Below are 14,588 nucleotides of genomic sequence, written 5' to 3'. Positions count from 1 at the left end.
GGAGTAACAGGGAGAGAGACAGGCTGGAGTACAGGGAGAGAGAGAGACAGGCTGGAGTAACAGGGAGAGAGACAGGCTGGAGTAACAGGGAGAGAGACAGACAGACAGGAGTACAGGGAGAGAGACAGACAGGAGTACAGGGAGAGAGACAGGCTGGAGTAACAGGGAGAGAGAGAGACAGGAGTACAGGGAGAGAGAGAGAGACAGGAGTAACAGGGAGAGAGACAGACAGGAGTAACGGGGAGAGAGACAGACAGGAGTAACAGGGAGAGAGACAGTAACAGAGAGAGACAGACAGACAGGAGTAACAGGGAGAGAGACAGCAGTGACATGGGGAGAGAGAGTGACAGAAGTAACAGGGAGAGATAAAGAGACACAGGAGAAATGGGAGAGAAGTGTAACAGGAGAGATAAAGAGACAGGCAGGAGTAATGGGAGATAGTCAGGAGTGACGGGCAGAGAGACAGGAGTTAGAGAGAGACAGACAGGAGTGTCAGGTGAGAGAGACAGGAGTGACGGGGAGAGAGAGAGACAGGCGTGTCAGGTGAGAGAGACAGGAGTGACGGGGAGAGAGAGAGAGACAGACAGGCGTGAGAGACAGGAGTGACGGGGAGAGAAAGAGAGACAGACAGGCGTGTCAGGTGAGAGAGACAGGAGTGACAGGGGAGAGGTGACAGGTGAGAGAGACAGGAGTGACAGGGGGGAGAGGTGACAGGTGAGAGAGACAGGAGTGACGGGGGAGAGAGACAGGAGTAACGGGGGAGAGGTGACAGGTGAGAGAGACAGGAGTGACAGGTGAGAGAGACAGGAGTGACGGGGGGGAGAGGTGACAGGTGAGAGAGACAGGAGTGACAGGTGAGAGAGACAGGAGTGACGGGGGGGAGAGGTGACGGGGGAGAGAGACAGGAGTGACGGGGGAGAGAGACAGGAGTAACGGGGGAGAGGTGACAGGTGAGAGAGACAGGAGTGACAGGTGAGAGAGACAGGAGTGACGGGGGGGAGAGGTGACAGGTGAGAGAGACAGGAGTGACGAGGGGAGAGGTGACAGGTGAGGGAGAGGAGTGACAGGGGGGAGAGGTGACAGGTAGATGGAGATATACAGGTGAGAGGGCTATCAGGGGTAAGGGAGACGCTGGATGTGAGGGGGGATATAAGGCTCTGATAGTTCCTGCATAGAGGACGATACAGAGCTGCAGTATTTATACACCTCACGCTAGGTACAGAGACACAGGCCAGCGTAGACAGGGAAAGCATCGCCAAGTCATCTGATGGATGTCTGCTGAGAGGAGCACGAGACATCCAGCCTTACGGCTCCTGCATTGCTGAGTGCCCGAAGACACCTCATGGGAGAATCTACATGTGCCAAAGACAACGTCCCTCGTGTGTGCCAAAAAGTAAGTAAAAAAGATGTTTTCCAATATGTGATCTGAGCGATAACGGCTGAGTATCCTTCATACTCCGCCGGAACACTGAGAAGGAACGGCATAGGGTTGGCGGAACACTATAGGTCAGAGGTTAGTGGCGGGAGGGAACAGTATATGAGAGAAGTCTTCGGTAACTATAAGTGATGGGACTGCGGGTATACAGTGGTGCTAGAAAGTTTGTGAACCCTAATGAATTTTCTATATTTCTGCTGAAATTTGACCTAAAACTACTTCAGATTTTCACACAAGTCCTAAAAGTAGATAAATAGAATCAAATCCAACAAAAGATACCAAAAAATTAGGTGAAAGATCTGCGGGGAAGTGTACAGACGAGGCTGCGCGTGGGTGCTGCTCGCCCGGGGCAGGCTGCGCGTGGGTGCTGCTCGCCCGGCAGGCTGCGCGTGGGTGCTGCTCGCCCGGCAGGCTGCGCGTGGGTGCTGCTCGCCCGGCAGGCTGCGCGTGGGTGCTGCTCGCCCGGCAGGCTGCGCGTGGGTGCTGCTCGCCCGGCAGGCTGCGCGTGGGTGCTGCTCGCCCGGCAGGCTGCGCGTGGGTGCTGCTCGCCCGGCAGGCTGCGCGTGGGTGCTGCGCACTGTACTCTTGGAGACTGCGTGTGGGCGCCGTACGCTTGGCAACTGCACTTCCAGACACGCAGCTGCTGTAGGAACGTCTTCCAGTATAGAGCCTCCGTGTCTGTTTCTGTACGTGCCGTGTATTCTGCATCTTTGGTGGATGAGGCTACAGTGACTGACAGCTGCTCCCGGTAACACATGTATGAATGGCTGCCTCCTCATCTGATCCCCGGTTGGCAGCTGCTTCCGGTAACACATGTATGAATGGCTGCCTCCTCATCTGATCCCCGGTTGGCAGCTGCTTCCGGTAACACATGTATGAATGGCTGCCTCCTCATCTGATACCCGGTTGGCGGCTGCTCCCGGTAACACACATGTATGAATGGCTGCGTCCTCATCTGATACCCGGTTGGCGGCTGCTCCCGGTAACACATGTATGAATGGCTGCGTCCTCATCTGATACCCGGTTGGCGGCTGCTCCCGGTAACACATGTATGAATGGCTGCGTCCTCATCTGATACCCGGTTGGCGGCTGCTCCCGGTAACACACATGTATGAATGGCTGCGTCCTCATCTGATCCCCGGTTGGCGGCTGCTCCCGGTAACACATGTATGAATGGCTGTGCCCTCATCTGATCCCCGGTTGGCAGCTGCTCCCGGTGACACACATGTATGAATGGCTGCGTCCTCATCTGATACCCGGTTGGCAGCTGCTCCCGGTAACACATGTATGAATGGCTGCGTCCTCATCTGATCCCCGGTTGGCAGCTGCTCCCGGTAACACATGTATGAATGGCTGCCTCCTCATCTGATCCCCGGTTGGCAGCTGCTTCCGGTAACACATGTATGAATGGCTGCCTCCTCATCTGATCCCCGGTTGGCAGCTGCTTCCGGTAACACATGTATGAATGGCTGCGTCCTCATCTGATCCCCGGTTGGCGGCTGCTCCCGGTAACACACATGTATGAATGGCTGCGTCCTCATCTGATACCCGGTTGGCGGCTGCTCCCGGTAACACATGTATGAATGGCTGCGTCCTCATCTGATCCCCGGTTGGCAGCTGATCCCGGTAACACATGTATGAATGGCTGCCTCCTCATCTGATCCCCGGTTGGCAGCTGCTTCCGGTAACACACATGTATGAATGGCTGCCTCCTCATCTGATACCGGGTTGGCGGCTGCTCCCGGTAACACACATGTATGAATGGCTGCGTCCTCATCTGATCCCCGGTTGGCGGCTGCTCCCGGTAACAAACATGTATGAATGGCTGCGTCCTCATCTGATCCCCGGTTGGCGGCTGCTCCCGGTAACACATGTATGAATGGCTGCGTCCTCATCTGATCCCCGGTTGGCGGCTGCTCCCGGTAACACATGTATGAATGGCTGCGTCCTCATCTGATCCCCGGTTGGCGGCTGCTCCCGGTGACACACATGTATGAATGGCTGCGTCCTCATCTGATCCCCGGTTGGCAGCTGCTCCCGGTAACACATGTATGAATGGCTGCGTCCTCATCTGATCCCCGGTTGGCAGCTGCTCCCGGTAACACATGTATGAATGGCTGCCTCCTCATCTGATCCCCGGTTGGCAGCTGCTTCCGGTAACACACATGTATGAATGGCTGCCTCCTCATCTGATACCCGGTTGGCGGCTGCTCCCGGTAACACACATGTATGAATGGCTGCGTCCTCATCTGATACCCGGTTGGCGGCTGCTCCCGGTAACACATGTATGAATGGCTGCGTCCTCATCTGATACCCGGTTGGCGGCTGCTCCCGGTAACACACATGTATGAATGGCTGCGTCCTCATCTGATCCCCGGTTGGCGGCTGCTCCCGGTAACAAACATGTATGAATGGCTGCGTCCTCATCTGATCCCCGGTTGGCGGCTGCTCCCGGTAACACATGTATGAATGGCTGCGTCCTCATCTGATCCCCGGTTGGCGGCTGCTCCCGGTGACACACATGTATGAATGGCTGCGTCCTCATCTGATCCCCGGTTGGCGGCTGCTCCCGGTAACACATATATGAATGGCTGCTTCCTCATCTGATCCCCGGTTGGCTGCTGCTCCCGGTAACACACATGTATGAATGGCTCCGTCCTCATCTGATACCCGGTTGGCGGCTGCTCCCGGTAACACACATGTATGAATGGCTGCGTCCTCATCTGATCCCCGGTTGGCGGCTGCTCCCGGTAACACATGTATGAATGGCTGCGTCCTCATCTGATCCCCGGTTGGCGGCTGCTCCCGGTAACACATGTATGAATGGCTGCGTCCTCATCTGATACCCGGTTGGCGGCTGCTCCCGGTAACACACATGTATGAATGGCTGCGTCCTCATCTGATACCCGGTTGGCGGCTGCTCCCGGTAACACACATGTATGAATGGCTGCGTCCTCATCTGATCCCCGGTTGGCGGCTGCTCCCGGTAACAAACATGTATGAATGGCTGCGTCCTCATCTGATCCCCGGTTGGCGGCTGCTCCCGGTAACACATGTATGAATGGCTGTGCCCTCATCTGATCCCCGGTTGGCGGCTGCTCCCGGTGACACACATGTATGAATGGCTGCGTCCTCATCTGATCCCCGGTTGGCAGCTGCTCCCGGTAACACATGTATGAATGGCTGCGTCCTCATCTGATCCCCGGTTGGCAGCTGCTCCCGGTAACACATGTATGAATGGCTGCCTCCTCATCTGATCCCCGGTTGGCAGCTGCTTCCGGTAACACACATGTATGAATGGCTGCCTCCTCATCTGATACCCGGTTGGCGGCTGCTCCCGGTAACACACATGTATGAATGGCTGCGTCCTCATCTGATACCCGGTTGGCGGCTGCTCCCGGTAACACATGTATGAATGGCTGCGTCCTCATCTGATACCCGGTTGGCGGCTGCTCCCGGTAACACACATGTATGAATGGCTGCGTCCTCATCTGATCCCCGGTTGGCGGCTGCTCCCGGTAACAAACATGTATGAATGGCTGCGTCCTCATCTGATCCCCGGTTGGCGGCTGCTCCCGGTAACACATGTATGAATGGCTGCGTCCTCATCTGATCCCCGGTTGGCGGCTGCTCCCGGTGACACACATGTATGAATGGCTGCGTCCTCATCTGATCCCCGGTTGGCGGCTGCTCCCGGTAACACATATATGCATGGCTGCTTCCTCATCTGATCCCCGGTTGGCTGCTGCTCCCGGTAACACACATGTATGAATGGCTCCGTCCTCATCTGATACCCGGTTGGCGGCTGCTCCCGGTAACACACATGTATGAATGGCTGCGTCCTCATCTGATACCCGGTTGGCGGCTGCTCCCGGTAACACATGTATGAATGGCTGTGCCCTCATCTGATCCCCGGTTGGCAGCTGCTCCCGGTGACACACATGTATGAATGGCTGCGTCCTCATCTGATCCCCGGTTGGCAGCTGCTCCCGGTAACACATGTATGAATGGCTGCGTCCTCATCTGATCCCCGGTTGGCAGCTGCTCCCGGTAACACATGTATGAATGGCTGCGTCCTCATCTGATCCCCGGTTGGCAGTTGCTCCCGGTAACACACATGTATGAATGGCTGCGTCCTCATCTGATCCCCGGTTGGCAGTTGCTCCCGGTGACACACATGTATGAATGGCTGCGTCCTTATCTGATCCCCGGTTGGCGGCTGCTCCCGGTAACACATGTATGAATGGCTGCGTCCTCATCTGATACCCGGTTGGCGGCTGCTCCCGGTAACACACATGTATGAATGGCTGCGTCCTCATCTGATACCCGGTTGGCGGCTGCTCCCGGTAACACACATGTATGAATGGCTGCGTCCTCATCTGATCCCCGGTTGGCGGCTGCTCCCGGTAACAAACATGTATGAATGGCTGTGCCCTCATCTGATCCCCGGTTGGCGGCTGCTCCCGGTAACACATGTATGAATGGCTGTGCCCTCATCTGATCCCCGGTTGGCAGCTGCTCCCGGTGACACACATGTATGAATGGCTGCGTCCTCATCTGATCCCCGGTTGGCAGCTGCTCCCGGTAACACATGTATGAATGGCTGCGTCCTCATCTGATCCCCGGTTGGCAGCTGCTCCCGGTAACACATGTATGAATGGCTGCCTCCTCATCTGATCCCCGGTTGGCAGCTGCTTCCGGTAACACACATGTATGAATGGCTGCCTCCTCATCTGATGCCCGGTTGGCGGCTGCTCCCGGTAACACACATGTATGAATGGCTGCGTCCTCATCTGATCCCCGGTTGGCGGCTGCTCCTGGTAACACACATGGATGAATGGCTGCGTCCTCATCTGATCCCCGGTTGGCAGCTGCTCCCGGTAACACACATGTATGAATGGCTGCGTCCTCATCTGATCCCTGGTTGGCAGCTACTCCCGGTAACACATGTATGAATGGCTGCGTCCTCACCTGATCCCTGGTTGGCAGCTGCTCCCGGTAACACACATGTATGAATGGCTGCGTCCTCATCTGATCCCCGGTTGGCAGCTGCTCCCGGTAACACACATGTATGAATGGCTGCGTCCTCATCTGATCCCCGGTTGGCAGCTGCTCCCGGTAACACACATGTATGAATGGCTGCGTCCTCATCTGATCCCCGGTTGGCAGCTGCTCCCGGTAACACACATGTATGAATGGCGGCGTCCTCATCTGATCCCCGGTTGGCAGCTGCTCCCGGTAACACACATGTATGAATGGCGGCGTCCTCATCTGATCCCCGGTTGGCAGCTGCTCCCGGTAACACACATGTATGAATGGCTGCCTCCTCATCTGATCCCCGGTTGGCAGCTGCTCCCGGTAACACACATGTATGAATGGCTGCCTCCTCATCTGATCCCCGGTTGGCAGCTGCTCCTGGTAACACACATGTATGAATGGCTGCCTCCTCATCTGATCCCCGGTTGGCAGCTGCTCCCGGTAACACACATGTATGAATGGCGGCGTCCTCATCTGATCCCCGGTTGGCAGCTGCTCCCGGTAACACACATGTATGAATGGCTGCCTCCTCATCTGATCCCCGGTTGGCAGCTACTCCCGGTAACACACATGTATGAATGGCTGCCTCCTCATCTGATCCCTGGTTGGCAGCTACTCCCGGTAACACATGGATGAATGGCTGCCTCCTCATCTGATCCCCGGTTGGCAGCTGCTCCCGGTAACACACATGTATGAATGGCTGCGTCCTCATCTGATCCCCGGTTGGCAGCTGCTCCCGGTAACACACATGTATGAATGGCTGCCTCCTCATCTGATACCCGGTTGGCGGCTGCTCCCGGTAACACATGTATGAATGGCTGCGTCCTCATCTGATCCCCGGTTGGCAGCTGCTCCCGGTAACACACATGTATGAATGGCTGCCTCCTCATCTGATACCCGGTTGGCGGCTGCTCCCGGTAACACACATGTATGAATGGCTGCGTCCTCATCTGATCCCCGGTTGGCGGCTGCTCCCGGTAACACACATGGATGAATGGCTGCGTCCTCATCTGATCCTCGGTTGGCGGCTGCTCCCGGTAACACACATGGATGAATGGCTGCCTCCTCATCTGATCCCCGGTTGGCGGCTGCTCCCGGTAACACACATGTATGAATGGCTGCGTCCTCATCTGATCCCCGGTTGGCAGCTGCTCCCGGTAACACACATGTATGAATGGCTGCCTCCTCATCTGATCCCCGGTTGGCGGCTGCTCCCGGTAACACATGTATGAATGGCTGCGTCCTCATCTGATCCCCGGTTGGCAGCTGCTCCCGGTAACACACATGTATGAATGGCTGCGTCCTCATCTGATCCCCGGTTGGCGGCTGCTCCCGGTAACACATGTATGAATGGCTGCCTCCTCATCTGATCCCCGGTTGGCAGCTGCTCCCGGTAACACAGTATACTGATAGACGGGATCCTAGCTGTCGCAATACCGCCGCTGGGATCATGCGAGGGGCATTATACGGCGGAATACTGGCGAGGTAGGTGATTCTCCCTCTTTAGTGTCCTCGACACTCATAGAGGTATAAAAGAACCTGTGGAGAGCAGATGTCGCCCCCGACGCCGCAGTGTGGAGAGCGCAGCGAGGGGCTTCGTTGTTCTCGCACCCGCTGTCGGCATTCTAATGACTGGGGTCCTGTTGTCGGTATAATGACCGCCGGGATCACTTGTCAGACGGGATGTGGCAGAGAGATGGGATCACAGTTGTTATACATACAGTATTGTTGCAGCATATCCTGATAATAAGTGTATATGAGATATGAGGATATTGGGGAACACTAGCTCTGCATCGTTACATTGCTGGTATTACGGGGTCTATTCATGAAGCAGTGATAAGAGTGGAGAAGTGAGCCTGTGGAGAAGTTGCCCATGGCAACCAATCAGCTGTTCCGTACAATTGTATAGTATGCAAATTAAAAATGTTACTTCAATGCTGATTGGTTGCCATGGGCAACGTCTCCACACTTTTCACTGCTTCATGAAAAGACCCCTTAATGCAGGGGTGGGGAACCTCCGGCCCACAAATCCGTTTCCTCCGTCCCACCCGCAGCTGTGTGTGTCAGCGAGACACGTCGACCCTCAGTCTCAGCTGTCAGGACAGGGAGGAGAGCGCAGCTATGTCCGGCGGCAGCAGCGGGTAGGATCTCAAACCAGCCCCCGGTTCACGAGCCAATCAGGAACCGCCACTGCCGGTCTGCGAGCTCTGATTGGCTCACGAACTGGCTGCTGGTTTGAGGTCCTTCACACCGCCACCATCGCCCAACATAGTCGCGCTTTTCTCCCTGCCCTGACAGCGGTGAGCAGCACAGTGGGGCGTGAGTGGTGGTGTGGGGGGGGGATATGTGTGGGGGCATTTGTGTATCTGGCACTGTGGGGGCATTTGTGCACTCAGTACCACTAAGGGGCATAACTACTGGGGGCAGGGTAATTGTTAAGATGATAATTTCTCTGACGTCCTAAGTGGATGCTGGGGACTCCGTCAGGACCATGGGGATTAGCGGCTCCGCAGGAGACAGGGCACAAAACTAAAGCTTTAGGATCAGGTGGTGTGTACTGGCTCCTCCCCCTATGACCCTCCTCCAAGCCTCAGTTAGGTTTTTGTGCCCGTCCGAGCAGGGTGCAATCTAGGTGGCTCTCTTAAGGAGCTGCTTAGAAAAAGTTTTTAGGTTTATTATTTTCAGTGAGTCCTGCTGGCAACAGGCTCACTGCATCGAGGGACTTAGGGGAGAGAAGTTCAACTCACCTGCGTGCAGGATGGATTGGCTTCTTAGGCTACTGGACACCATTAGCTCCAGAGGGAGTCGGAACACAGGTCTCACCCTGGGGTTCGTCCCGGAGCCGCGCCGCCGACCCCCCTTGCAGATGCTGAAGATTGAAGGTCCAGAAACCGGCGGCAGAAGGCTCTTCAGTCTTCTTGAAGGTAGCGCACAGCACTGCAGCTGTGCGCCATTGTTTGTCACACCAACGGTCACGGAGGGTGCAGGGCGCTGCTGGGGGCGCCCTGGGCAGCAATGTAAATACCTTTTATGGCTAAAAAATACATCACATATAGCCCTTGAGGCTATATGGATGTATTTAACCCCTGCCAGATATTACAAACTACGGGAGAAAAGCCCGCCGGAATAGGGGGCGGGGCTTATTCTCCTCAGCACACAGCGCCATTTTCCTGCTCAGCTCCGCTGTGAGGAAGGCTCCCAGGACTCTCGCCTGCACTGCACTACAGAAACAGGGTAAAACAGAGAGGGGGGGCACTTTTTATGGCGATATTTTATATATTTAAGCTGCTATAAGGATACAACACTTATATAAGGTTGTTCCCATATATATTATAGCGCTTGGGTGTGTGCTGGCAAACTCTCCCTCTGTCTCCCCAAAGGGCTAGTGGGGTCCTGTCTTCGATAAGAGCATTCCCTGTGTGTCTGCTGTGTGTCGGTACGTGTGTGTCGACATGTATGAGGACGATGTTGGTGTGGAGGCAGAGCAATTGCCGGTAATGGTGATGTCACCCCCCAGGGAGTCGACACCGGAATGGATGGCTTTGTTTATGGAATTACGTGATAATGTCAGCACATTACAAAAATCAGTTGACGACATGAGACGGCCGGAAAACCAGTTGGTACCTGCCCAGGCGTCTCAGACACCGTCAGGGGCTGTAAAACGCCCTTTACCTCAGTCGGTCGACACAGACCCAGACACGGACACTGAATCTAGTGTCGACGGTGAAGAAACAAACGTATTTTCAAGTAGAGCCACACGTTATATGATCACGGCAATGAAGGAGGCTTTGCATATCTCTGATACTGCAAGTACCACAAAAAGGGGTATTATGTGGGGGGTGAAAAAACTACCTGTAGTTTTTCCTGAATCAGAGGAATTGAATGATGTATGTGATGAAGCGTGGGTTAACCCAGATAGAAAAGTGCTAATTTCAAAAAAGTTATTGGCATTATACCCTTTCCCGCCAGAGGTTAGGGCGCGCTGGGAAACACCCCCTAGGGTGGATAAGGCGCTCACACGCTTATCAAAACAAGTGGCGTTACCGTCTCCTGATACGGCCGCCCTCAAGGATCCAGCTGATAGGAGGCTGGAAACTACCCTAAAGAGTATATACACACATTCTGGTGTTATACTGCGACCAGCCATCGCCTCAGCCTGGATGTGCAGTGCTGGGGTGGTCTGGTCGGATTCCCTGACTGAAAATATTGATACCCTGGATAGGGACAGTATTTTATTGACTATAGAGCAATTAAAGGATGCTTTTCTTTATATGCGAGATGCTCAGAGGGATATTTGCACTCTGGCATCGAGAGTAAATGCGATGTCCATATCTGCCAGAAGGAGTTTATGGACGCGACAGTGGTCAGGTGATGCGGATTCCAAACGACATATGGAAGTATTGCCGTATAAAGGGGAGGAATTATTTGGCGTAGGTCTATCGGATCTGGTGGCCACGGCAACTGCCGGAAAATCCACCTTTTTACCTCAGACCCCCTCCCAACAGAAAAAGACACCGTCTTTTCAGCCGCAGTCCTTTCGGTCCTATAAGAACAAGAGGGCAAAAGGACAGTCATATCTGCCCCGGGGCAGAGGAAGGGGTAAGAGAGGGCAGCAAGCAGCCCCTGCCCAGGAACAGAAGCCCTCCCAGGGTTCTGCAAAGCCCTCAGCATGACGCTGGGGCTGTACAAGCGGACTCAGGAGCGGTGGGGGGTCGACTCAGGAATTTCAGCGCACAGTGGGCTTGCTCACAGGTGGACCCTTGGATCCTGCAGGTAGTATCTCAGGGTTACAGGTTGGAATTCGAGAAGTCTCCCCCTCGCCGGTTCCTAAAGTCTGCTTTGCCAACGTCTCCCTCAGACAGGGCGACGGTATTGGAAGCCATTCACAAGCTGTTTTCTCAGCAGGTGATAGTCAAGGTACCCCTCCTACAACAGGGAAAGGGGTATTACTCCACGCTATTTGTGGTACCGAAGCCGGACGGCTCGGTAAGACCTATTCTAAATCTGAAATCTTTGAACCTGTACATACAAAAATTCAAGTTCAAGATGGAATCACTCAGAGCAGTGATAGCGAATCTGGAAGAAGGGGACTTTATGGTGTCCCTGGACATAAAGGATGCTTACCTGCATGTCCCAATTTGCCCTTCACATCAAGGGTACCTCAGGTTCGTGGTGCAAAACTGTCATTATCAGTTTCAGACGCTGCCGTTTGGATTGTCCACGGCACCTCGGGTCTTTACCAAGGTAATGGCCGAAATGATGATTCTTCTGCGAAGAAGAGGCGTATTAATTATCCCTTACTTGGACGATCTCCTGATAAGGGCAAGGTCCAGAGAACAGCTGGAGTACGGAGTAGCACTAACCCAAGTAGTGCTGCAACAACACGGGTGGATTCTGAATTTTCCAAAATCTCAGTTGACCCCGACAACACGTCTGCTGTTCCTGGGAATGATTCTGGACACGGTTCAGAAAAAGGTGTTTCTTCCGGAGGAGAAAGCCAAGGAGTTATCCGAACTTGTCAGGAACCTCCTAAAACCAGGAAAAGTGTCTGTGCATCAATGCACAAGAGTCCTGGGAAAGATGGTGGCTTCTTACGAAGCAATTCCATTCGGCAGATTCCACGCACGAACTTTTCAGTGGGATCTGCTGGACAAATGGTCCGGATCGCATCTGCAGATGCATCAGCGGATAACCTTATCGCCACGGACAAGGGTGTCTCTTCTGTGGTGGTTGCAGAGTGCTCATCTGTTAGAGGGCCGCAGATTCGGCATACAGGACTGGGTCCTGGTGACCACGGATGCCAGTCTGAGAGGCTGGGGAGCGGTCACACAGGGAAGAAACTTCCAGGGAGTATGGTCAAGCCTGGAGATGTCTCTTCATATAAATATACTGGAGCTAAGAGCAATTTACAATGCTCTAAGCCTGGCAAAACCCCTGCTTCAGGGTCAGCCGGTGTTGATCCAGTCGGACAACATCACGGCAGTCGCCCACGTAAACAGACAGGGCGGCACAAGAAGCAGGAGAGCAATGGCAGAAGCTGCAAGGATTCTTCGCTGGGCGGAAGATCATGTGATAGCACTGTCAGCAGTGTTCATTCCGGGAGTAGACAACTGGGAAGCAGACTTCCTCAGCAGACACGATCTACACCCGGGAGAGTGGGGACTTCATCCAGAAGTCTTCCACATGATTGTGAACCGTTGGGAAAAACCAAAGGTGGATATGATGGCGTCTCGCCTCAACAAAAAACTGGACAGGTATTGCGCCAGGTCAAGAGACCCTCAGGCAATAGCTGTGGACGCTCTGGTAACACCGTGGGTGTACCAGTCAGTGTATGTGTTTCCTCCTCTGCCTCTCATACCCAAAGTACTGAGAATTATACGGCAAAGGGGAGTAAGAACGATACTCGTGGCTCCGGATTGGCCAAGAAGAACTTGGTACCCGGAACTTCAGGAGATGCTCACGGAAAATCCGTGGCCTCTACCTCTAAGACGGGACCTGATTCAGCAGGGACCGTGTCTATTCCAAGACTTACCGCGGCTGCGTTTGACGGCATGGCGGTTGAACGCCGAATTCTAAAGGAAAAAGGCATTCCAGAAGAGGTCATTCCTACACTGGTTAAAGCCAGGAAGGAGGTGACTGCACAACATTATCACCGCATTTGGAGAAAATATGTTGCGTGGTGTGAGGCCAGGAAGGCCCCCACGGAGGAATTTCAACTGGGTCGATTCCTACATTTCCAGCAAACAGGATTGTCTATGGGCCTCAAATTGGGGTCCATTAAGGTTCAAATTTCGGCCCTGACGATTTTCTTCCAGAAAGAATTGGCTTCAGTTCCTGAAGTCCAGACTTTTGTAAAAGGAGTACTACATATACAGCCCCCGGTTGTGCCCCCAGTGGCTCCGTGGGACCTGAATGTAGTTTTGGATTTTCTCAAATCCCATTGGTTTGAGCCACTCAAATCGGTGGATTTGAAATATCTTACATGGAAAGTAACCATGCTACTGGCCCTGGCTTCAGCCAGGAGAGTATCAGAATTGGCGGCTTTATCGTATAAGAGCCCATATCTGATTTTCCATTCGGACAGGGCAGAACTGCGGACGCGTCCTCAGTTTCTGCCTAAGGTGGGGTCAGCGTTTCACCTGAACCAGCCTATTGTGGTGCCTGCGGCTACTAGCGATTTGGAAGATTCCAAGTTGCTGGACGTTGTCAGGGTATTGAAAATATACATTTCAAGGACGGCTGGAGTCAGAAAATCTGACTCGCTGTTTAGCCTGTATGCACCCAACAAGATGGGTGCTCCTGCTTCTAAGCAGACGATTGCTCGTTGGATTTGTAGCACAATTCAACTTGCACATTCTGTGGCAGGCCTGCCACAGCCTAAATCTGTCAAGGCCCATTCCACAAGGAAGGTGGGCTCATCCTGGGCGGCTGCCCGAGGGGTCTCAGCATTACAACTCTGCCGAGCAGCTACGTGGTCGGGGGAGAACACGTTTGTAAAATTCTACAAATTTGATACCCTGGCTAAAGAGGACCTGGAGTTCTCTCATTCGGTGCTGCAGAGTCATCCGCACTCTCCCGCCCGTTTGGGAGCTTTGGTATAATCCCCATGGTCCTGACGGAGTCCCCAGCATCCACTTAGGACGTCAGAGAAAATAAGATTTTACTTACCGATAAATCTATTTCTCGTAGTCCGTAGTGGATGCTGGGCGCCCATCCCAAGTGCGGATTGTCTGCAATACTTGTACATAGTTATTGTTACAAAAAAATCGGGTTGTTATTTGTTGTGAGCCGTCTGTTCAGAGGCTCCTACGTTTGTCATACTGTTAACTGGGTTTAGATCACAAGTTATACGGTGTGATTGGTGTGGCTGGTATGAGTCTTACCCGGGATTCAATATCCTTCCTTATTGTGTACGCTCGTCCGGGCACAGTATCCTAACTGAGGCTTGGAGGAGGGTCATAGGGGGAGGAGCCAGTACACACCACCTGATCCTAAAGCTTTAGTTTTGTGCCCTGTCTCCTGCGGAGCCGCTAATCCCCATGGTCCTGACGGAGTCCCCAGCATCCACTACGGACTACGAGAAATAGATTTATCGGTAAGTAAAATCTTATTTCTC

The 14,588-nt window shown here is 53.9% G+C and overlaps 1 protein-coding gene across 1 annotated transcript in view; it reads left to right on the top strand.

Annotated features, from left to right (window-relative positions):
• Positions 1-887: 887 nt before the first annotated feature.
• GBA2 (glucosylceramidase beta 2) overlaps positions 888-14,588 on the top strand; it is a 331,889-nt gene continuing 318,188 nt past the window's right edge. The window contains exon 1 of the mRNA XM_063957477.1: positions 888-1,393. The gene's annotated coding sequence lies outside the window, so the exon portion shown is untranslated. The remainder of the gene's footprint in view (positions 1,394-14,588) is intronic.

The sequence above is a fragment of the Pseudophryne corroboree genome, chromosome 1 (assembly GCF_028390025.1).
Source record: "Pseudophryne corroboree isolate aPseCor3 chromosome 1, aPseCor3.hap2, whole genome shotgun sequence".
NCBI lineage: Eukaryota > Metazoa > Chordata > Amphibia > Anura > Myobatrachidae > Pseudophryne > Pseudophryne corroboree.
Note: the sequence above shows the minus strand (reverse complement) of the source record. Positions and strands in the feature narration are given on the sequence as shown.